This window comes from Furipterus horrens, unplaced genomic scaffold (assembly GCF_987537825.1).
Source record: "Furipterus horrens unplaced genomic scaffold, mFurHor1.1.pri manual_scaffold_5, whole genome shotgun sequence".
In the NCBI taxonomy this organism is placed as follows: Eukaryota; Metazoa; Chordata; class Mammalia; order Chiroptera; family Furipteridae; genus Furipterus; species Furipterus horrens.
In genome coordinates this window covers 197,157,478-197,180,755 of record NW_028327175.1, presented here as the reverse complement: position 1 = coordinate 197,180,755, position 23,278 = coordinate 197,157,478, and the positions used below count along the sequence as shown (strand labels likewise).

The following is a 23,278-nucleotide window of genomic DNA, read 5'->3' as shown; positions in this document are numbered from 1 at the left end:
CAGCAGGGGACCCACAGTCAGCAAGGTGGTCCATCTTCTCCACCAAGCGATGGACAGAAGCTACTGGAAAACGCAGGAGGGTCCACGGAAGAGCACCCACTCCCATCCTCGGAAGACCACGTTTCCACAGTGACGCACCTGCAGCCCTGGGTACCTCGGCGGCCTTGGCCCTTCCCCAGAATGGGGCAAACCAGGTCACAGCCCATTCAGGGCCCGCCTGTCCACAGCACTGTGAGCTCCAGCGGTCACAGGACATCCCTCATGTCACCGTTCCGCACGGCCCCTCACACGTCCTCGCCTCCCCTCCAGTGCCACCATCTTCTCCCACCACGCAAACTCCACATGTGGCCTCCGGGTCAGGCTGGAAAAGTCACCTCTTGCCAGTGAGCTTTTCCAACCCTATTTCCCAACCCACCCCTGTGTGGTGATGCCTTCAGAGAAAGTCACGTGGATGCCAGCAACCTGGTGACCACCATCGAAAAGTAAAAAAATAGCGACCATGATTGTAATAAATACACAGAAAGGCAACTCCTAACCTGCAATTAAAAACAAACTGCTCAGTGCAGGAAAATGTTTTAGAATCTGCTGCTCTATGTAAAAATTAATTGAGCCCTGGTATTTACTTGCCGTCCAGATTGTAAATCATATTTTCCTGTTTACTTCAATTAGACTTTACAGTGGGTGTTATTGAAATTGCTCAATTATGGGCCAGCTGGCAAGCACAGGAAAATTACCTTGCACTGTTCTTCGAAAACAAGGTTCATCCAAAGTGCAAAAGCAGGGAAGGGAAGAGAAAAATCAATACATTGTCGAAGGCCTGGCTGCTGGGAAGGGAGGCCCCGAGTGCAGGCTCCCAGCTCAGCCAGGAGACCCTGCAGTTCCAACACCTCCAGACAGAGGCGACACGTTCTGACCAGGAGTGAGCTGCTCGAGGAAGGAATTCCAGACCGCTCCTCTGAGACCTGGCTGGGCAGCCCAACCAGAAATGCCCGCCAGGCCCTGGACGCTTGGCTCGGGAGCAAGCTGGGGCACGCCAAGCGGGGGAGTGCTCAGAGGGGTGCTCACGGACCGTCCCCTCAAAGGCACCCTTTGTGCCGCCTTGGAGGCGAAGGCGAGGCCTGATGGTGGCCATCTTCTTCTGGGCACGATGGCAGTTCTGCTCTGGGGCAGCCCACAGCCCCAGGAGATGCCCGGCCCATCGGCCATTTCCTTCTTCCCTAAGGGGCAGCACACCTGGGTGGGACTCCCAGCTCCTGAGATGGGTTGTCTGAGCGACCTTTGCCAGGTTACTTACTTTCTGAGCCTCAGTGTCCCTCTCTGTGCACCAGGGACAGCTGTGGCTGACTTGGAAGATCACTACACCCCATGAAAACAGAGCCCAGGCCCTGGCTGGGCGAGAAGCCCCAGCTCATTGGAGAAGTGACCCAAAAAGCAGTAGCAACTGCCGCTCGATCATGGGGGAGTCAGTGGGGCCTGACCCTTTCTCAGCAACGAACACCCAAGCATCCATCCTCTCAAAAATTTTAAAGGCACATTCCATCCGTTTAAAAGGTAAGTTCCATCAAGAGGGGACTGACTGTCTCATGGCCCATCCCTCTGGTGAATCAGGAGGTGGCCGGTAAGAAGGATGCTGCCGAAGTCTATCGCCATTGAAACAGGCCAGCCAAGGAGATGCAGCCGCCGGGCACAAAGCATGAAGCTGGCGGGAGGCGCCCTGGGTCTTGAAGCTCTGTCCCCTCTGGAGGCCCTGCAGGACACTGGGGCTCACAGAAGCAGCAAGGCGGGGGGGCGGGGTGGGGGCGAATACGGGAGTCCCTGGGAACTGGGTGGGCAGCCAACACGGCAGACACGGAAAGAAGAGAGATGATCCGGGACAACCCCAGTCCTCAGGGTCACGAAGGCAGGCAGGGGAGGGGACCCTGGGGCAGAGTCCTGGGCAGACCCCACCGCACAGGGGCCAATGACACACCGTGCTGCCTGTGTGGGGGGACCTCAGGTGCGGGGACAACCTAGATGTCCATCCTCAAGGCACAGGTTACACACGTCACAGTGCAGTTATGTACAGGAACACTGTGCTGTCTTCATCACGACTCTCACGGTACAGATAGGAACGCTCTCCAAGACAGGCTGAAGTGACAGCAGCAGGAGGGGCTGGCACGGTTCCCAGCCGCAGCGACCTCGGGGAGGCCCTGTGGCTCTGGAGCAGAAGGCCTCACGTGCTGTTGGAATATTTCATCCAGGGCATGTGATACCTTTTTAACTAAAAAGAAAGTCAGCAAGATTTCAACAGGAAGAGAAGAGGCACCTGGCGGGGGGGCGGGGGGGAGTGTGAGCGAAGTGTGGCAGCCGGCCCTGTCCCGGTGTGTGGGGGACGGTGAGCATGATGGTGGCTAGAGCCCAGGGGACGTGGAGAGCGGGCAGTAACAGGACAAAGCACTGGAAAGACAAAATTCAGACCAGACCAAGGCTCCGAATGCGACTGAATGGAGACTCTCACGTGGCCACGGGCTCCCCAAGAGGCCAGACTGGCTGCTTTGATCTGGTGAGAGGGATTCTGCCTGAACCCTTGGCGACACCTAGCACAGTGCCTTGACTACCCACAGCAAGAGCTCGGTACACATGTGTGGAATTAGGCTCAATCATAGCAACACCTGAAATGGGCCAGGCACATTCTCAGACCCTGTGACGCAAATCCAGACCAGCTGAGCCTGGTGCGATCTGGAATTCTCTGGGGTCCCTCTGACCCGTGGCGTGGGCCTGGCCAGGTTCACTGCAGAACACCGGCGTCCGTGCAGAGGCTTGGAGCCCAGTCCAAGAACTGGGTCAGGGATTCCTGGGGAGGAAGCCAGGGGCTCGGCCCAAAGTGAGGAGGAGGCGAAGGCCACCTGAGGCCACCCCTGGGGTACAGACCCCGCTCTGGCCTGGTGGGATTTTTTCTTAACTCATACGAAGAGCACCTTCTATCTGCTGAGCACCTACTGTATACCAGGTGCTTTACACTATCAGCTACATGACGGGCTCAATCGCCCCGTCTCATAGATGAGTGAGCTTGTATTTGAACCCAGGCGGACCAGCTGCCAGGCCTGTGCTTCCCGCCAGCGTCCACCGGCAACACAGCCCCTGCCCCGCCACCGGCCTTTCCACCCCGGATGCACCCTTCAGAAGCCCTCTCGGGCAACTACCCTACGACCCCAGCAGGTACACTCCTTGGATTTAATCACAGAGAAATGCAAACTTACGCCCCACAAAAACCTGCACACGAATGTCCCTGATGGCTTTATTCATACCCACCAGTCAAAGCCAGGAACCCACCCTGACGCCCCTCAACAGGTGAATGCTTAAACCAATGGTGCTACACGCCTTACCATGGAACCCTACTCAGCCTCAAAGAGGAGTCACGCTGACTGAGACAGAACCACTCACCAAGGGTTAGTAAGTGCATGAAGCCATTTACGCACTATTCTTGATATGATAAAATTATCGAAATGAAAACTAGACTCGTGGTTGCCAGGCGGGTTGGGATGGGGTGGGGGAAGCGGAAGGGAGGGGAGCGTGGTTATGAAAAGGCAACAGGCGGGATCCTTGGTGACGAGGAGGTTCTGTATCTTGACTAGATTGCCGTCCGTTTCCTGCTTGTGATTGTTCTGCAAGATGTAACTATTAAGGGAAACTGAGTAAACGGTACGTAGGATTTCTACCATTTGACAACTGCATGTGAATTTACAATGATCACAAAATTTAAAACATAAATTAAGCAAGTTCATTTGAGCCCTGGCGGGTGTGGCTCAGTGGATTGAGCACCGGCCTGCAGACCAAAGGGTCGCCAGTTCGATTCCCAGTCAGGGCACATGCCTGGGTTGCAAGCCGGGTCCCCAGATGGGGGCATGCGAGAGGCAACCACACATGGATGCTCCTCTCCCTCTCTTGTCCTCTCTCTAAAAATAAATAAATAAGATTTTTTCAAAGAAAGAAAGGCCATTCGGTCTAGATGTGTCAAAAACGCATAAAACTAAACACTAAGAGCAAACTGTACAGTATGTAAATATATATTTAAAAAAAAAAACTTTTTAAAAACAAGCCCACGTGGCTGCCACTGCCTGTACCCAGGACCATGTACAAAGTGGGGTGAGGACACGTATCATAAGATTGGGCAGCCCCAGTGTTTATCTTCAACAAATCTCTTGACTTCAGTTCCCTCATCGTTAAAATGAAAGTGATAATAACACCTTTGTTCTGGGGGCTCCTGGAAGATATAGGTACGAAAATGTGTGTAAGAGGGGCAGCAGCACAGAGAAGACCCCAGACCATGGTGTCTGCAAGCAGCCACTGGGGTCAGCACTATTTTTAGATTTTATTTATTTCACTTTTAGAGACGAGAAGAGAAGGAGAAAGAGAGGGAGAGAAACATCAGTGTGTGGTTGCCTCTTGAGCGCTCCATACTGGGGACCTGATCCACAACCCAGGCCTGTGCCCTGACTGGGAATCGAACCAGCAACCCTTTGGTCTGCAGGCCAGCGCTCAACCCACTGAGCCACGCCAGCCGAGGCAGGTTCAGCACTCTGCCTATCAGCATCATCCCAGCCTGTCTCCTGCAGTCTCCTTGGCCTGTGTTTAAATCTTGCACTCCCAGCCCCGTCCCTGCATTTATTCCCATCTCTCCGCTCCACCCAGACTCCCTGTCCAGGGCTCAGGGCAGAGGGCCTTCCGCCCTGCCCCCCGCACCACACCTGGGGGCCTGCCCGTCCGTAGGAGGTGAGCTCAGGAAGGGCTCCCCTCGGCAGATGCCCAGCCTATTCAGGGGAACACAGGCTCCCTGACCCTGACCCCAGGAGCCTCCACCCAGTGACTCATCTTCCCCAGAATTCCCATCGAAAGAGGAAAGGCCAAAGTCAGACTTTCCACTGACCCGTCATCCTACTGCCCCAACCACCTGCACTGCAGGTGTGGTGGCAGAGGGCCCGGGCCACCCCCCAAGTCCTTACCCCAAGGGTCCGTCTACACAAGGACATCCCTGATTGTTTGTCCCAGTACTGTGCCCAGGGCCAGGCCTGCAGGGCAGAAGGGGACCACCCAAAGCGACGTCACGCCCCGGGCCCAAGAGCATCATGGCGCCCAGCTCCAGAGCCGCCTCCAGGCCCACACCCCCCACAACACTGCCGGTTTCCACCCACCGCTTCCCCGAGCGCCCACCAGGGGCCAGCTCATCTCATGTAATCATCTCCCATTCCTACGAACGGGGCCTGCTGCTAGGAGCATTCCCGTTTTCCAGGGAGCAGGCTGAGGCTCCCAGGAAACAGACTGAGCCTCGGCCCAAGGCCCTACAGCTGGCAGGGCCGAGGGCCAGATCGGAATCCGGGTCTGTCTCCCTGGCCTCTTTCTCTGACACCACAGTCTCGGGAGACAGGGGACAGCTCTGCTCTCTCGCATGAGTCCTTCCTGATGGGAGGCTCGCGTGCATTTGTTCTGCCATCTTCAAGGTGCTTTCGTCCATCTGTGACCCCGGAGCCCCGCTGCCTGACAGCACTGTGGTCAGAAACACCAGCTTCTGACACAGCAGACCCCGGCCTGGTGCCTGCCAAATGCACTTGGACACGCAAAAACATGCGATACCCTCTAAAAGTCTGTATCACTCTTAAGGAGATGGAAGGAGTTTACCCAGAGAAACTGACCGCGCCAGGAAGTCCCAACACAATGACACTTGGCAGTTACGCAAGTGACTTCTCTGGCAGCAGACTAGCGTACTGTCCTGAACACAGGACGCACAGCAAGACCTAAACACGGCCTTGGCCACGGACAGTGATTTTCCTGATGGCTTCAGCAAGCCATTCCTCTCAGAGCTCCCATTTCCCTGTCCCATTAAGCAAAGGAAATGGGACAAGAACAGAGATTCTGCAAGGTCTTCGGGAAGGCTGCGTGCACTCTTCAACTCCCCGGGCTTCCGCCGGCGTGACAAAAGCAGTCTGCAGGCAGGATCCAGAGGCAGATTTATGAACATCTGGGGAAGGGCGCGTCTTGGCGGGTCACGCTGCCGCTGCCAGACCCTTGACACACCAAAAGAGGGCTGAGCACAACCTGCGGCGGTGGCCAGTCAGGGTCACCTCTGCCAACCAAAGGGAACGAAGCTGCCTGGGACGCCTTTCGCCTGCTGCTTTTGTAACTGAGTTGTCCGAGTTCAAAGGACAAAAGGGAACTTTATCAAGAGCCTGTCCTCTCTCAGTCTGAGCGGCTACGGGAAAGAGCCTGCAGCTTCAGGAAGAGGACGTGTATGGTGAACGTGCAGGTCCCAGTGCACCCTGGGACATCTAAACTACTTCCCCCGCCCGGGTTCCAGCCTTCGGGTCCCCCGAAAACTCACTGGCAAAAGACCACAGCGCCTCACCCCCTTCAAAACACAGGCAGGACCACAGGCACGGGAGACCTCTGCAGCCGATACTTTTCACACCAAGGATGGACTCAATACCAAACATCACGGACAGGAACTCCACAACAGAGGCGTATCCAGGAAAAAAAACACACTTTAACCATTTTCTTAGTCAGTATCTTGTTGGTTTGCATCTGCAGAAATAACCGATGACAGAGAGGGCACCTCTCAACAGAACAGGCACAGCATCGTCATAGCGACAGTGCCAGGCCCACAGTGTATGACATCCTCAGAGCATCCCTGCACGTGGGCACCACTTCGTCCCGTTCCACAAAGGGACAACCTGAGGCCCAGGCCAGCCTGTGAGGAAGGGTAAAACAACGATTCAGGCCGCATGTGCTGATCCCCAAAGTCTTTGTCTTAACCCATCGACTCCGGGATCTGTAAACTTCACCACCGTTATCCTATAAGTATTTGATTTCTCAGTTCAATTGACCAAGTGCTGAAGCACAGAGTCTAGGTTTGCAATACACCTCCTCTCTCATAGCTCATCCCGAGGCCCCCAAGCTGCACGTGAACCTTCTGGAACTTAACGCTGAAATGCAGCTGCCGGGGATCCACCGCAGGCAGAGTTAGGGTGTCTTGGGGATGTGGGGCACAGTCATGGCTTTCATCCCTCACCGCGTGCCTGAGCAGAAGGGGAAGTGCCTCCCAGCCAAGAGGGCGGGGCTGGGGTCTTCTGCTGGCTTCTCGCTCACAGCGGGAGTCTGCGACCATCCGGGTCACCCTGGGCCTCCGCCTCCTGCCCCACCTGCGTGGTCCTGGTGTGGACCTGGATCCTCATCCCCTGCGCTCAGCCCAGAGTCTGCCACAGCAGGGACCCGCTCAATGTCTGTCTGCCGAGGCAGTGACAAAATGGCAAGAGCAGGGGTGTCCACGTCCAGAAGCCACGCTTCTAGTCCAGGCTCAGTCCCCGCTCAGTCACGGCCCAGGCCCGGCCCAGGCCTGGCCCAGTCCCTATTCAGTCCCGCCAAGCTGAGGGCCCTGGGCAAGCTATATAATCTTGCTAGGCTCACTTTCTCCCTGTGTAATGTGTGAGAAGTTACCCTTGTTCTGCCAGCTTGGGTGGAAGGTAAGGAGGTAAGACTCTAAGGTGGGGGCACCCTACTAAATGTCCCTAGATGTCCCGATGTCCTCAGGTGAGCACAAGTCTGAGTAGAGCGCAGGCCCTCGTAAGGGCTTGTAAACTGGTTGGCAAAGGTCACATCTTCCCAGCTGGGTAGGGCCTGAGCAGCTGGGGGAGGGGATACCTGAGAATTTTCCAGGGGACCGGCTGCTGCGGCTGCCAGACATTCAAACCTGGTACCGATCCCATTTGCATGTGACAGTGAGGAAACTAGGCTCGGAGTGGCTAAATGACCCAACTAAAACCACACAGCTGGCAGGCACCTGCTGTCCTTGGAGAGGACATGCTCACCAGCCCCTTATCACTGGCCCCAGGGTAAGATGTGTCCTCGAGGTGTCTTCTCCAGTCACTACAGGAATATCTATTCCCTGGCTGGGTCTTTCAGGTGGTCAAAGGCCACCCGGGCTGGGCCCAAGTCTGGGGAAGGATTAGCAGTCACATTACCAGGCTGGAAGGGGACCCACCCTATGCCCTGGGCTGACAACGAGGCTGAGGCTCCCTTAGGAGACTGTCCTCACGGAGGGGAAAAACCGACAGGGAAAAGAGCTGCTGGACCACACTGGGTCCCTGTTCTCAGGGGCTTCACATGGTCCCTCCCACCGTGTCAGGGGGATTTTCTGCCTTTTTTTTTTCCCCTCCCTTAAGCCAATAGCATTTCTAGAGGAGGGGGAGGAATGACATTACTCAGGGACATGAAAGTGTTGAGACCCAGAGCCAAAACAAATCTGAACATGGGAACGAGACAGCCCACGTTGTTTCTTGAAAGGGAAGCCAGCTGCATGCGTGACTTGTCAGGGGCTCATTCATCAATGGGAAAGAGCGACAAGCGAGTCTCCTTTAAGCCCTCCCGTCAGGCTCCCTCCTGTGGCTGTCATTTTAACCCATCAAATACCACGAGAGAAAGCATGCGGCGGCCTGGGGTTTGCTGAGCAGACTCAAAAGGAAGGAAAGAAGGACAGGAGGGGAGCGCCAGTACTCACGGAGACAGCAGAGCTCTACACCGCCGCCCCCTCCAGCCCAGGGCAGAGACCAGGACGGGGAGACGCAGTGCGGGACCCCACAGATAATCTACTGAACCCGTAAGCCACTTAGCCTAAGGCAACCATGACCTGTTCTTCGGTCAAACCTATTGACAAGTACAGCGGAAAAAAGTTAAAAACAAAAGCCAAAATGGAGAAGCCCACACCAGGGGCAGTGGGGCCGGCGCAAAGACAGAAGACTCAGGAACCAGGGGACCTGGCCCTGGCTCGGCCACGGAGCAGCTCCACTGGTCGGCCAGGTCACGTCCCCTCTCTGGGCCTCAGTTGCCTCACCTGTCAAACGGGAGGCTGGGCCAGACGAGCTCCGTGCTGGACCGGTGAGCCACACGCTGTGGCTTCGGCCAGGCCACCCGCCCCTCTCAGCCTGTTTCCTGCCCTGTGACGTGCTAACAAGACCCCGAGTGAGCGTGAGACTCGATATGGATCTGGAGCTGTCGTGTGAGCGCTGAGAGGGGCTAAGAGCTGACGGCTGTCCCCGTAGGGTGTGCAGGCCAACCTCCCGCTTCTGCCCAAGGTCCCAAGGAACTGGCCAACAGCAAAGGCTAGATCCTCAGCCTCTGCCATCAAGAGCCTCAACTGCGACCTCCCAAGCAGTCGCGTGGAGGGCAGGTGACACCGAGGTGGGAGGTGGGGATGCAGAAATGAGGGTCTTTGCACAAACAGATTATCCAAGCTCACCCTTCAGCACACAGGGCACCCCGATCTCTTTCAGCGACACTAACAAGGTTCTTGTATTAAGGAGTTTCTCGGAGGGCCAGGAAGTTCGTTCGTACTCACCAGTCTTCACACCTTCACCCACCACCTCCTGCACGAAGGACACCCTCTTCCTTCCCAAAACGCTGACGGAGGTGTGGGGCCCACTGACAGCAGTGTTCTCCCCTTCCTGCAAGGCCGGCGCCCCCAGCCCAGGCAGCATGTGTGCCTTTCCTACCAGCGTGGCTCCAGGAGCTCACGGTCAGGGAGAAGCATCCCCGTTCCGGGCCGGCCACACGCCAGCGCTGCTCTCACAGAAGCCCCGAGGCCACGGCGCGGAGAGCATGCCATCTCTCAGTAGCTGGCACTTGGCACACAGCTGGGAGGGCAGCGATCTCTTTATCTCAGGGACTTGGGGATTGGTGGCACAACACAGTATAAGTATCCCACGGGAACACTGGCGGGGACCCAGGCGGGGGCCAAGGAGACCTTTAGGAACTGGTGAACACACAAGAGCCACCAAGTGTCCCATCTGTCACCCACTCTGAGGTCACGTCCTGACCTCAGCTCACACCCCAGGACGTGACCCTCCTGAGCCTAACAAAACAAGTCTCCTAACCTCCCTTACAGGGTCTGGGGTAGCAATCAACCAGGTGGGCTCACCGACTTACGTGAGGCCTGCTACCCCATCCCTCCACCCTGGTCTCCCCGCAAGCTCTACCCCGGGTCCGGGAGCACCACCATCTGCCAAAACAAAACGCTTTGGAGAGACGCAGCTGCCTGACCGGCCTGTCCTGACAACAGGTATACCTGGACTCGCTGGCACCTCTCAGTAAGATCCCCAAAGCCACCTCCCTGGACCTCCCAGGGCCCAAAGGGCAGGACAAACTCCACTCAGATCACTCTGGCCACGGGCGGCAGCCCCGCGGAGGGGGAGCCAGGGCCATCTGTCTGCAGAAACCACCAGGCTGTGGGCTCTTAGCCGGAGAGAGGCGCTCGTGTAAGAAGGGCTGCCTGGGTTCTCCTTCACAGCCCAGCCCAGCATTCTGCTCGGAACTACGCGCAACTGGCCACGGAGTCCACCCCCGCAGCCCGGGGGAGCCGCAGCTTCACGGGCCTTGGGCTCCTTTTCTGTTTTCTGGCAGAGCGAGGAGGCAGGAGGAGGGCGTGCCACCTCGTGTGCAAACCGTCCCCACTTCCTTCTGCGCGCTCTGGATGTGACGCCCCGGCCGCCTCAGCTCTGAGCGAAGAGGAAACGACACGGCCAACCAGGCTCACCAGCCTAAAGGACAGGGGCTCAGGAGCCCTGCTGAGCGCTTCCAGGGCCTTCCGCGGGCATCACGACAGCACCACGCGAGACTCAGAGGGCTGTGGGAGCGTTACGCACACTCGGAAGGCGAGCAGATCACGTTCCAGAACGGTCCGGGCCCCACGAGACACAGACTCACTCCACTGTGTGTCCCCAACACACCCCAACGAGCCCAGTAAACTGCCCGTCACGCCAGCTGCTGCTGTAGTGGCCAGGTTATCGTCACCATCCGCAGCAGCCCCCAGATGAGCCATCGGAACCGGGTTTGGGTCCAGGCTTGCTTTGCTGTGAAACCTCTCCAGCCAGGCCTCGGAGCGCATCCAAGCCCGGCGACAGGCCGACCAGGGGCCCGGTCTGCAGGAAGGCTACACCTCAAGCCTCCCAGAAGTAGGACCAGGAAAAGCAGGCAGATTGTCGACACCCCCAGAGTTAAGATAACAATAATTTTTTTCTTTTAAGACCCCAGATGGACTAAGGGGGCAGGATCAGAATGGCAGCATGTTAACAGTCCTGGATGGGGCGGCACCCGGCGCGCCGCAGCGGCAGCCCGTGGCCCTGCGCAGCCCATGGGAACGGAGCTGCACGCACTCACTCAGCACAGCCCTCCAGTGCTCCCTCGGGGCCTGCAGGGACGCTGGCAGGGGCGGAGACGGAAACCTCCTCCCGAGGAAGTGAGAAGCGCTCGATGGACGCACGCGTGAAATAAGAAGTCAGATAAAACACAGGAAGAGACCGAGTACCTTTCACACCAGACACGTGGCACCGCCGCCGGGCCTTCGAGGGTTCAGACACTGGCGTCGCAACCTCTCCCGGGCGGGTGCGAGGCCACACTGGGATCTCCCCTGCCACGCTCCACGGACGCTGTGTCCACGTCAATGGTTAATGAAGCAACAGAACGTTTACGGGAGCCCCCGACATTCATGAAGTGAAGCCCAGGGCGTGCCAGAGGAGGCACCCAGGCCCGTGAGGTGCCAGCGCACAGGGCTGGCAAAGCAGGTAGGCAGCTTCTCGGCCCCGCCCTGGCCTGGCCTGGCCGCCCAGTGGTCGGAGGGTCAGCGTCTGGCGCAGGTGCCCGAGCGGCAGCCTCCTTAAGTGACGTGGGCCACCCCCCAGGGCCAGGCGCACTCTGTGAGCCCGCACTGGGTCCCCTTTTGCAAAGGTTAGTGAAGGAATGAACATTTCCCCCTAAAACTCGCAGAAGAACCCAATTTAAAAGTCACTTGCCTTCCACAGGGAGGAACAAGTCCACCTCTAGAGAGATGGACGCAAAGCATAATCTGGACAAACGTCTCTGTGCCATCCTACTGTCCCCCTCCCCTCTCCCCTCGACCTGCGTGAGCCTCGAACGCCAAGTTAATCCGTCCTACTGACAGTCCTGCTTGTGTGCAGAGAAACAGGCCCTCTGGCCCGGCCGACACGAGACCCAACCTCAGCGCCTTCCGGAAGGCACAGGATCCCAGACAGCCACACGGAGGAGCAGCTACAGCTTTTCGAAGGCTGAGGGCTCCGTACACACTGGCAGGAAACCACCTTGCTGTCTAGGGGGATGTGAAAAGCCAAGACCAGGACAGTAGACACCCACCGTCAGCTCCCACTGGGTAAAACTAAATAACAGTTGTAATCACAATACAGAAGTCTCTGGAAGGACACAAAAGAAACTTAGCATCAGTGGTCTCCAGGGAAGTGGGGGGCTGAGGACAGAGGCGAGAGGGGATGGACGCTTCGAGAATACCATTTTGCATGTTTTAAAATTTAAGGTATGACCGATGCAAAGAAATACGTAAATTTTTAAAAATCAAATCGATATGGGTTCTTCCAGAGAGGGATGGAGATGTCCCTGGGGGCCCGGGATGGTGGCTGAGAGGCTTTGCACTGCCACGTTTGTACCATGTGCATGTACATCTAGTCTTTAAAAACCAACTTAAGCCCGCATGCGCACACACACACAAAACTGCTCAGAGTCCCCAAGGACCCGTGCCGTTCCGTGCCTCCAGACCTCGGCTCGTGCAAGCCCCTCGGGCCAGAGCTTCCTCTCTGCTTCCCCTCTGCCCCTCACAGCCTCCTCAGCCTCTGGCCAGGTGAACCCTCTCTCAGAGGCCACTCAGGTGTCACCTCCTCCAGGAAGGCCTTGCCCACACCACCGAGTGCAAATCACACGAGCCTGAAATGGACTGGCAGTGCGTCTGTCTCCCCTGTGGCCTGTGTGTGAGCTTCTGGGGGCGGAGGGCACCAACCCAACCTTAGTCCCCTGAGCCCCCAGTACCTGGCACGAAGAGCTGCTCAGAAAATGTTTGCTGAGCCCAAAAAGAGACACAGCAAGTCAGGTCTGGACTTCCCTGGTGCCAAAAGCTAGTGGGGCCTCCCCTGCTTGTAGGCTCCCCACAGCTATCAAAATGGCATGGTAAATGCTAATTCAAAGCATGGCACCTCCCGGGGGCTGGGCTTGGAGCTGTCTGGGCTCCCCAGAACCGTGGTCACACAGAATCCCGTATCTGACAAGGCCCACACCTCCGGAAAACCTGCGAACACTCATCAGAGCCTCCCGGGCGCCCTTCTCGCGCCAGATCCTAGGAAACCTCCACCCAGGTCCTTCCCCAGGACTCTGCTCTCCAGAGGAGAGCCTGGCCCCCCGCAGTCAGGGCCTCCGGGAGGCAGCACCCCTGTGGGCCCACATCCCCCAGGGAACGCGGAGGAGGCCCGAGGTCCCAGGAGGCTGCACGGGGAGCGCGGACGGTCGAGGGGCAAGGTGGTCCCAGAGAGGTCGATGTGCTCCTACAGGAAGGGCGTTTCTAGGGGACCTGAGCTGCACAGGCAAACCACGCGCACACCCTGGGCTACGCTCCTCTTTTCCCATTATCACTTCCTGGTGTCAGAGTCCCGTCCCAAGCCCGACGCTCCCTGCGCCGGCGGTGCCAGGCACGGAGGGGGTAAGGCGTCGGCCTGACCAAGTTCGCAGTAACCACCGAGGTTCCGACACGCACACGCACGGTGCCGTGAGGGCCAGAACACAGAGCAGAGAGCTGGCATCCCACGTCAGGAGGCAAAGATCTGGAGAGGTGGCCCCAAGGAGGTGGCCCTAGTCAGGCATTAAGGGACAGGTGGGAGTCCAATAGCCAGAGACAGGGAGAGGGTGTCCTAAGAGGAAGCCCAGAAGCACCACGTGTGGTACCCAGCATGCTGGGGGCCATGAGCTGAGAGCCCCTCCCTGGCTTATGATCGAAGGAGCCCCATGCTGCCCCAATGGGCACATGTCAGGCTGAGGTTAGCGCCCCTCCCAAGGTTCAGAGGGTGGGTCAGCCTCAGACTGCCCCCTGCCTCCCTACCCAGCCCCCTCCTCACTCCGCCCCTCCAGCTCTCAGGGGTTCCCCCACCAGACCCATCCTGCTCTCCCTTGGCCAGAATGAACAGCATGCAAACGAACTGAGCCACGAGGGGCTCGGGCTGGTGGCCTCCTTAGCTGGGCAAAGTCAGAGACCCAGGCACCCTGAGAGGGTAACCCAAACCTCCCCCTTTCACAGGACGGCAGCGTGAAGTGCAGAACTGCAAAGCAGCCGTTTCTGTCCCCCAGCAGACCGGCAGCCCTGCTCTGGCCACGCAGCCAGCCCAGAATGCGCACAGACAATGCGGGAATTGTGCTCTCTCTTGGGGAGGGGTGGGGCCAGACACAGCCCCACACGAGAATGTCACGGTCGTTCCGGACTCCCGAGTTACAAATATGTGACCAAGGCACATGCTGAGCACGCGCTCACCACGAGTCTGCGTGGCCGTGAGAGCACCGGGGCCGGGGACCAGGCAACGCGGAAGGAGCCCGAAGAGCCACAGAAACGCTTCATTCAAACCCATGACTGCTTCATTATCCCCTGGTTTTCAAGGAGCTGCAGTGGAAGGAGGGACACTCCCTGACAGAGCGAAACCGCAAAGCTACACAGAACACGTGACTGCCCGGCGTCCCCGGCTAGTCCATCTTAAGCTAAGGACGGGAGGCCAGCGGCGACTTCAGATTCCCTCTGGACAACTGAAAAGCACCGAGATGAAGTCCATCTCCGCAGCCACGGCTCCACCTCTGCTCAGGCACATCACTTCCTGGCTCTGTGCCTCGGTTTCCCCAACTGTTACCATGCGAGTCTGGAAGACAAACAGCTTCCAGAAAAATGGCTGGTGGCTCAGTCTGCTCCAGCGGCTGTAACAAATACTATAACCTGGGGACTCCTCAACTAACATGTATTCCTCTCAGTTAAAGACGGGGAAATCCAAGCCCAGGGCCAGCAACTCGGCATCAGGTGAGCATTCTCTTCCTCACTGATGGTCATCTTCCCACTGTGTCCTCCGTGGTAGAAGGGCCCCTTTCATAAGGGCACTAATCCCATTCACAAGGGCTCCACCCTCATGACCTGCTCACCTCGCGAAGGCCCCTCCTCCTAACACCATCGCCTTGGGCATTAGGCCTCAACAAACATTAAGTGCACAGTCACTGGACAAAGCAGCATCTTTGGACATCAAAGGTCAAGTTTCCCAGAAAATAAGATGCCAAGTTTCATGCTCCCCGTGCACAGTGGGGGGGTCAGGCCCACAGCAGGCACTCCAGGCGCCAGACGGGACCTGCCCCGGGCAGCCCACCCCCTTACTCAGCACCTGCCTCGTGTGGTTTCAGCGCGGCGGTTCTCAAAGCGCAGCCCCAAAACCCGCAGCAGCCGCCACCACCCTGGGAACTTACTAGACGTGCAGTTTCCACCCCGACCCAAGACTGACTGATTCAGAAACTCAGCGAGTGGGGAATCCAGCAATCAGTGTTTTAACAAGCCCCCCAGGGGACTCTGTTGCTCCCAATCGTTGGAAAGTTGATGTGTTAGTGGATTCAGTACCTAGAACCCTGGTAACTGGGAGGACAATTTTGCAGATGAAAAAACTGGGGCCCATCAAGGTTCAATCTCTGCAGAAGGCCATGAGGTCAGTAAGGGGTGGGAGGCCCAGGATCTGAGACCTAGAGGAAGATGACCTAGTGCTTATCCTTAAGGGGTTCCCCACAGTCCCTGGAATGCACTCAAGGACACAGGCCCAGCCAAGCGTCTCGGCCCGGCAGGATCAAGGTCTGGACAAAGCTGCCAGGCACGGAGGGGCTGACCGGCGGAGAGGAGGGCGTGGGTAACGAGGCCACGCTCTGCTGCGAGTCAGGGTGGGCAGGAAGAGCCTTCTGGCAGTGGGACTGACGGCCCCCACTTCTCGAATTCAGCAAATAACCCCAAATGACACTAAGGACCCCAAAGGTGGATTATGCAGGGAGACTCAGAAGAAAACAAAAATGTTTGCAAAATATTTGCCTCAAAAGGAGGGGGAACTGGGGTTGAGCGAAAAAGGCAAATGTAAAGGGTAACTAACATTAAATATTTGAGGAAATATGAGAAGAAAAACTCAACTCTTGGAAAAAATATAAATTGTCATTTGGAGAACCTTTCCCTTCACCTCCACTTCCTTCCGTTGGGTCTCTGTCTACAAGAATAAGCCAGAAGACGCTGAGAAGTGTGTTTTCATTTACCTGAAAAAATCAGTCTCTTCCTCCCACCAGCACAAGTTATCTGCTTGCCACACGGCAGCTAGACTGCCTGAGAAGATAATTTAAAGATTAAATCTTTGTTTTTAAAAAAGTCTTGTAGTATCCATTAAAAACATGAAGGCACCTTTGGCCCAAGAAGATAAAAGTGGGTGAGGCATCCAAGTGACTCTAAGGGAGGGCAGGAGGGGTCACCGAAGGGTGCTGGGGAACTCAGCATTGGGTGCAAGGGACCCTGGGCTGAGACTGGCTTCCAAGGATCAAGGGACACACTGGTTCCTGGAGGAGCGGCAGGATGTCTTCGCCACTGCTCGCCCGGCACCAAGCAAGCCGGACAGCCAGAAAATGTGACCTTGCCTTCTGAATGTCTCGTCTCCTCCAGCATCTCAAACTCAAAGGCCTTCCTGAGCCAGGCAGGGAACGGAACGCGGGTGAGTGAACCCCAAGTGAGACATGACAACCAGAGACCACGCCCCACAGGCTGGCCACGCCTTCCACTTGCGTGGCCCAACTAGTATTAAAAATCTTTTGACTTGATAGGAAAGGCTGAAAACCCAGACTTCTGTCTACGATCCTCTCATTTTTAAATGTCCACAGATGCAAAATTCCTAAGGCATCATGGGAGCCAAACAAGTCACGTGTGAGGATGGCATGTGGCCCCAGACCACACATGTGTATCCTCTGGTCTCACGGAGGCTGATTATTCAAAACCCTGAAACCACCCGGCTGATCTGTGTTTTTGTCTTGGTCCGAAGAGGCCTGTGGACTCGCCGGGCCGTGGGCCCCATAATCACGCACGTCCATCTGCAGCGCTGCCGGCTCACGCTGCATTAGCTGAAGGCCCGAAAGTGACTAGAAAGCGCAGAAGATCTGAAATCCTGAGCATATCAAAGCTGTGCCGGGAACGCGCCGCCCCAGCAGCAGGGCTGGCCCCCTCACACACACCCTTGGGAGAGGTGGCGGACCTGTTCATTTCCCTGCCCGGCAACGTCCACAGGAGAGGGGCCAGGGTCTGCCCTGCCCTCCCCAGGGGAGCTCCCTCTGGCCTCTCCCCCAACGTGGGCTCGGGGAAGGAAGACGTTTCCCTGCCAAATGCTTCAAACAAATGCGAGTGAGCCCAGCAGATGGAACAGATGATTCTGGGTCCCTGACGCCCGCAGATGGCTGCCTTGGGTCGGGTCACCGTGAACAGAACAGCTGCTTCCTCCATCGCAGCTCCTGCACAGAACACAGGATTCTGTTCTGATGACTTCTCTGCAAGATACAGACATGAGAGGGGGGTTTCCTGCCTTTTATTTCAAAACAGTCCGGGACGAATGAAGACTTCTTGTACCATAACAACACATTCAAAGGGAAAGCACAGTGCAGTGGCTTTTCTTAAATGTCAACCCACAGACCAACCTGCTTCTCTGCCACCGGCCACGAGAATAACGTGACTGAGCTCTCGGCCCATGATGGGAGCAGAGACAGACTTCGGAACAGATGGTTCCTTATTCCTGCATTTTAGAAATGTTTTCTTCCTGACTGTACAGGCAGCGGGCACTGTCGCAGCTGGGAGATCTGTGCAGACTGTACCCACGTGAACCCAACACAGACAGCAGGAGCGGGCCACAGGGCCAACAACTCCCTGATGGGTCCCGGCCGGGTCCAATGAACGGAATTCAGACTCGTGTTCTCCATATTTGCCTTCCTTATCTCAGAATGGCCCCCAACCTGCTTTCAAAGACATTCCTACACAGAAAACATCTGAACCCAGTAGGACAAGAGCTCCAGGCTGGTCAGCAGGCCCTTCCTGTAGCAGCGGACAGCGTTTTAAGGGGAAAGCCAGCTGAAGGGCCTGAACTCATCCCCCGGCCCCCTGCCACACCGCAGCCACCGTTCTGAGTGAATAAAGGGGTTCCTCACCTGCTGCCCATGGAAAATGGTCCTTCCACCAAAACAACAAGGTTCGCATCCCAGCTCCACGGGAACAATGGTATAACCCGCTGGGGCCAGATGGTCCGGAACAGAGCGTGTCTGAAAGCTGGAAAGTTTGGGTCTCTGTGGATTTCTGCAGGGCCAATGAGCAAACGCACACGTGGCGGAGGGGCGCTGGGGTAACTACTGGGGACAACAGCACTGATGAGGCCATTGGCCCAGGTGAGCCAAGAGCTGGGGTCACTTGCAGGTGGCAGCTGTGGCCTTGGCAGTTTGGGTGGCTTGCCCACGGTCACGCAGAAGGTCTAGGCAGCAGCTTCTTCATTCTAGGCTCAGGCTCCCCCTGATACATCCCACGTTTCTTCTTCACCTCTGAGTCCGTGAACTCATCTCCCATCATGAATTTTGGGGCCGGGAAAGCCCAACTCCTTCCTGTCCCAGACTGCCTCCTCCACCCCCTGGTTCTCTCGGATTCAGTCTTCACGCACCGGGACAGCCTGGGGCACTCCTGCCCGTGGAACCTTCTGGGAGGATGGCGGTGTCGTACATCTGCGCTGTCTGACGCGACAGTGAACAGCCTCCCCACAGCTTAACATGCGGCAGTGCAGCGGAAGAACTGAATCTTTCATTCCAATTAGCTTTAATTGATTTAAATACGCTTATTATTGTATGCGTCCCTTACACCACAATCAAGCTGAGAAAAACTTAAGGTTACATGTGACTAGCGGCCACCACACTGGATAGCACGTGTCCAGAGCAGACAAGTGTCCACAGAGAGGAGCCAGCACATTTTCTGTAGACCATACGGTCTCTGTCCACTGCTCAGCTCTGCATGGTAGCATGAAGGCAGCCATAGGCGCTCTGTCCAAAAATGGACATGGCTGCATGCCAATAAAACTTTATTTGCAAAATCAAGCAGGGGGCCATAAATGCCAAGCCCTACCCACCAGCTGGCTGACCTTGGGCATCTTTATCTTACTGAACCTCAACTTCTTATCTATAAAAAGGGAATAATCCCAGTATCCACTTCTCAAGCTGGCTTTAAGAATTAAATAAGAAGCCGGTAACAGGGAACAAAGTACGAAGCCAGCACAGAGTGGGCATTCAAAAAGTACCTGCACGGAAAGGGGGTACGTACTGGGTTCTCTAGCTCACACTATGCTATTTACTCCTCTCCCCGATGAGGCAGACACTAGTGGGCCCAGTCCACAGAGAACCAAAGTGGCTGGTTCAAAGTCAAACGCGTTAGTGACCGGACCAGAACCCAGGGCTCCCGTTTCCGGGTTGCATGACCCAGCCTCTCCCCCCGGGGCTTTTCCACCGGCCACCAGCCCCACCCGACATTCTGCCGCCTAGCTGGCACTCCAAGAGGCACACTCTTCCGTAATGAAACCATTAAGACAAACAAAGGGATGGTTTCTTGAGGGCTCTATGCTCTACTCTCCTGGTTCCTGTTCCATCCACCACTCAGGAGCCTCTGTCACCTTCAGTGACCACAGATGGTGGTCATCTGAGGTGGTCAGTCACCAGCACACCGTGGGGACACCTCACAAGCCGGCTCCCCATCACCGGGTGGCATCAGATGAGGTTCGGTGCTGCAGACTCAAATGAAAATGTCACCCTTCATAGCACCAAGTCCCCACCGGTCTTCCAAAGTCCAAAAACGCCACCCCACACTGTGCTGGGGCCACAAGGGGAGATGTTCCCTGCAGCTGCTTACAGACTGCACTGTCTTCAGGCAAACAGGCCCAGCTCAAGTGGGAACTGGATGAAGCTGCTTTCTTCTGCCTTCAGGATAAAGACGCCGCCCTACCCTGGGCAGAAAGAGCCGTGCGGTCATCTGGCCCATGTCCTCTGTGAGGCACGCCAGGACCAGCCCAAGCAGGGGAGACGGCACCCGGGAGGGATGCCACCTTCTGCTCCCAGGCCCGGAGGCACCATCCACTACAACCACAGCAATGAGGCCAAATCCGAGGTGGGCAGCCGACCCCACCGGGGGCACGCTCCTGGGGCCTGGGGCTCTCCTTCTGCCTCAGCTAGGGCTAAGGGCACCTGATGACTGGCCATGCCACGCACTGCCTTCTGTGTCAGACATCGCTTGGACTCCCCCAGACCCCCAGGATGCACCTGGAAACTGGGCAGCAGCGGCCTGCTCAGTGGTCCTCACACACGTGCAGGGGACGAGCTGGGCCAGGCATTTTCACGGGTTCAAAACTACATGGGAAGCTAGTAGGCCAGGTGACAGACGGACACCCCGCCGGCCATGCGATGACAAGGCAGAGTGGAGGGCACGGTGCCGTGTCCCAGAGCAGTAACGTCCTGGAGATTTTTTCTGTAACACCCAAGGGACGTGCCTGAACCTCACACAGTTTGCTTTTTCTAAGGCAAGTTGGAACCCATTCACCTGTGGACCAGCATGCCTCTCAGCAGCCCGGGGTGCCACCCCCAAGTCTCGGCCCCATGCCTGGCCTTTGGCTCCCGCACCCCAGTCTCCAATCCACCTTTTGGCCTATTCAGCCTCAGCCAGGCCCGCTGTCTCTTGTCCTTTTCTTCCTTCTGGGCACGGGCACCTGCTGACCTCCCTGAGAGTCAGGCAAATACAGAGGGTCGCCGTCCAAATTAAGGCCATTTGCAATGAACTCGCTTCTCTCCTCAGGACTAAGTGCCAATGGGCAAACCCCTTCAGAGCCCACAAAGACACCCCCAAAGAGGGGCTGCTGGACCTCCCCTCCTTTGCTGACTCACTGTTCTCCTAACTCTCCTCCGCCGGCCCGAGTCGCACGCCACACAGCCAGCGGGCCTGGAATCCGGGCTGGCCTCTGAGGGCGTGGAGGCCGCAGGAGTGTTGGGCGCCAGGAGTCAGGTGACCCGGCAGAACATTCTCGCATGTCTGTGTCAGCACGCCACCCGCCCTCGCATGCCGCGGCAGCCCGAAGGGCACCGAGGCTCCTTCCCGGTCCTACCAACATGGTTACTGGTTTTCTGTTCAGGGGAGGAAAGGTCGCTGTGCACTGGATCAGACTTTTGGCAGCTTGCGCCACGCCAGGTCTTGTTCACTTGGCTTCTTCAGTCGCAGCGCAGGCAAAGACAAGAGACTCTGGAAGTTCCTGGGAATCCCAAGTGCCCCCGCTTTTTAAAGCAAGAGCTTCCACTGAAAATAAACAAAGGCCACATCCATCTGGCCCTGTCAAAGGCACATGAAAATTCTGTGTGTCGGGAAGCAGCCCTCCCTCCAAGGAGGTCACTTCAAGGTCAAAATGAGTAGGCCCCTGGGCAGTGTGACCCCAGAAGGCAGACCCCGTGAGGACCACTGGGGAATAACGCTCCCTTCTCCTCCCGCTCCCTCACCAGCATCCGGCTGGTGGCAGACCAACTGCCCCGCACGTCGGCCCCTGCCCCGCCTGGTTCGCTGCCTCTCTCCTAGGTCACTCACTGGCTTCCCAGTGTCGTCCACGCCAACGCTGCTCCGCATGGCCACTCCCCAACAGAGAGCCTTCAAATCTGCCAGCATCAGCACATGGCCCCCAGCTCCCAGCCTTCCAGGGTCACGTGCAAATGCCTTCACCTTGCACCGCTACTGCCCTGACCCTGACCAGCGTTAGCTCCTGGCTCATCGGCCTCTTCCCACCCAGGCGCCCAGGTCTGGGTGACTCTCAACCTCCTGTTGCCCCCCAAGGGCCCCCCGAGACGGTCCCACGCCGCACACACTGCTCCCTGATCGGGAACGCGTGCTCCCCAATCTTGGGCCGCCTAAACCCATTTGAGACGCGGGAAGCCTCCCCTGCCCTCCTCCCTTTGGCTCCCACAAGGCTGTGGCCTCCAGGACCTTGGGCACGCACACTTCCGTGATATTGGTGACACTGCGCCTGGCATACTGCAGGCACCGAATAAAAACACGTGCCCTCTGACTGTCCCCGACACAAGCCTGGGCGCTCCCCACAGACAGGACTCAGCTGCCTCACCTGAGCTCCTCTGGGACTGACGCACACAGTAGGTGCTTACTAGACACAGATTGGACTGACTTTCGCCTGGGGGCCCACCAGCGAGGCAGTGTCCTGTGGCCAGAAAGAGGGACACATCTGAACAGGCGGAGGGTGAAAAGTCTGAGTTCTGTCACGTCCACTGGGACCAAGGGCAGCCGGGCTGCCTCGGTCACCTTCCTCAGACAGCCCCTCGGTCACAAAGGTTCATGATGCCCAAGACGAGGGTCTGTACCAGGACACCCAAGTGCAGCCACCTTGGTGGGTCCTCTGCCGGGGGCTCTGTCAGGTCAGCCTTGGGGGAGAGGCAGGTGCGGCCTGGAATCAGGGCGCCGTTCACAGCCCAGGAAATAATACGGAGTCTTCACACCCCACTGGCCTGTGCCAAGAGGAGCCCAGGGGCCACGGGGGAGGGGACAGGCCCTTCCTTCTGCCATCCCTGTCCAGGGCTTGCTTCAAAGCTTAGAGAAGCTTCTTCTCCTGGAGAGCCTGCTGGTCCGATTCAAGGGATGAAGGGGCCCAGCGGCCGCTGGGGTCACAGCCCAGGAGCGAGAGTCAGCCAGGCCGGCGCAAACACAGGCAGAGGAGGCAGACCGGAGCTGTGCAAGGCGGCCTGCCGACCGCAAAGGAGGGGCGAAGCCAAATACAGTCATCAACGGCAAAGAATGTCACAAGAATCCAAAAAAGGAGGAAACGGACCTCCACTCCCCGTCCAGACAGGTGTGCGGCCATTAAGATTTCCAGAGATGCATTGGAACTATTGTAACAATATAATCAATAAAATATACTTAAAAAAAAAAAAATTCCAGAGATGCAGTCACAGAAGCCCATGAGAGTGAGGCTGCTTCCTGACACTGATGTGAATTTTATTGTCTACATTTAGGCCCAAACGAATTCACTTTTGGTCAACAGAGATCTTATTTCCTAAAGGGAAAGCTTAGAAGGTTTCACCAGGCTTCACTCTTATTGAGACACATCGTGAACTGAATTGTAACGTGTGCTTTCTGGCCTTCCTCCCCCAAAACTCTTAAGTCATCCGAACGACGGGTCACAAAAGGCTCTTCCTGCCTCAGTTGGACCTGTCCAAACAAGCCCAGCACAAACTTCAGTCTCCTCCTGCTCTGTCCCTCGTCCTGCCCCCCACTGGGGCCACGACCGCAGTCACCTCGTCCTCGCCTTTGTCCCTCCAGCCCTCCACCTGTCCTCCTGACACCACGTGCCGGCGACAAGGCTGCATAAGATGA

At 57.1% G+C, this 23,278-nt stretch overlaps 1 protein-coding gene across 1 annotated transcript in view; it reads right to left on the bottom strand.

Annotated features, from left to right (window-relative positions):
• Window positions 1-23,278, bottom strand: part of EEF1AKMT2 (EEF1A lysine methyltransferase 2) — a 62,407-nt gene that overhangs the window by 434 nt on the left and 38,695 nt on the right. The window lies entirely within an intron of this gene.